This window comes from Mastomys coucha, unplaced genomic scaffold (assembly GCF_008632895.1).
Source record: "Mastomys coucha isolate ucsf_1 unplaced genomic scaffold, UCSF_Mcou_1 pScaffold5, whole genome shotgun sequence".
In the NCBI taxonomy this organism is placed as follows: Eukaryota; Metazoa; Chordata; class Mammalia; order Rodentia; family Muridae; genus Mastomys; species Mastomys coucha.
This window is the reverse complement of record NW_022196911.1, coordinates 78,932,175-78,933,923: the sequence shown is the minus strand read 5'-3', so window position 1 is coordinate 78,933,923 and position 1,749 is coordinate 78,932,175.

Below are 1,749 nucleotides of genomic sequence, written 5' to 3'. Positions count from 1 at the left end.
TTTTTGGTGAAACAAAACAGTTCAGCAAGGGCTTTGTCACCAGGAGACCTTTGTCACATGAAATGTTAAAAGCTGATGGAAATTTGTACCAGAGTAACGCTTAGAATCACATGGGTAAACCCTATACAACAGGAGTACTTATGTGAATATTGAAAGATAATTAATCTTTCTCAGTGTTCAAAAATTACTGAAAAGATAAAGATACAACTACATTATGGTGCTTATAAAATGTAGAAATGCAAAATTGTGATAATTACAGGGGGCTTAAAAGATGGTTTATGCACTCAGAGCATGCTCTCTGGAGGACCTGGGTTTGACTCCCAGCACCCCCTTGTGGCTCTCAGGCCCAGTAACTCCAGTTCCAGGGAATCAATGCCTCTTGCCTTGGTGAGCACCTGCTGTCAGGTGCAAGAACCCTCCCAGAGTTGGAGGGAAGTTTTTGTGCGCCACACATAAAGACTATCCTTGTGTTATTCAATCAAGATGGAAATTCAAATTTCCATCTTAGCAGAGATCAGATTACATCGGCACTCTGGTGTTGTCATTATTATGAAGCATATCAGGTCCTAGTATTTTATGAACAGTGTTCTTCATCACTTCCTGATTGGTCAAATAAAGAACTGAATGGCCAATAGCTGGGCTAGAGAGTAAAGGTGGGACTTCTGGGCAAAAAAGAGAGGGCCTCAGGTGGGAACCAGAGGCCAAAGCGCCAGCCACATGAAAATGAAGAAGCTGGTGCCAGGATGAAACTAAGATAGATAGGTGGTGGGCCATATGGTGAGTGAGGGGTTCATTTTTCATATCCTGTTCAGAAACTAAGCTGTGGATCATTTAGACTATTTGCTAGCATCCATTTAGCACCTCAAAGTGACACAGAGGGAGGCTAGGTCAAGCTTCTGTAGGGAGTTGTTTTTCTCTAAATTGAAGGGGAGAAAAGAGGAGGGGGACATACCCCAGCCCTTTGTTCTCAGTACTTGGAAGACTCTCAGAGCATGTATTCACATGGTGAAAAAACTCACTGCAGCTCTGTACATAAATAAGATCATAAATTGGACAAGAGTTTATAACAGAGGATGTCTACGTGCATATACTCTAGGAGCAGTTACCTGCCGTAACCTTCACCATTTGTTACTAGCTTGCAGGGTCATGGAAAGGTTTTAGATTATAACTAAGCCATCCTTGAAGTTTTGACAAACTCAGTCAATATCTTAGCTCCTGCTTTGCACCCAGAGTCCTTATGACCTTCAGAGAATGGTTTCTGTAACCTGTTGGAGTGTGCCCTAAGTTGTAGAATCTGCTGTTATCTCAGAAGCAATGAAGCGGTCCTGTTATAAAGAATGTTTCTGTGGGTACTGCTATTTGGAAAGAGTGGAAACTCTTGCATGCTAGATGTTTCTGCAGAGTAAACACTCTGTCTTTGAATACTGGCTGAGTCTGAGGGTCTTTCCTCAGCGATTTTCAGACCCTTACAGTGAGGTATAGGGCAGGCCAGTGTTGTCGGGTTAGAATAACTGAGAATCTGCCTAGCTGCAATGCCCCAAGCTTATAATAAATACAAAGAGTCTCTGTGTCCTTATTCAGAGCAAGGGTGGGCATAAATAGTTACAGTCATGCATACATGCATACGCAATACATGCATGGTTAAAGATAAGTGTTTAAGATTTTGTGAAAATAACAACACGAAGAAGGCAGGGAAAGTGTGAGACTGTTGCAGTGCTTCAGCATCTTCCTGAAGGAGCAGGTAACTCA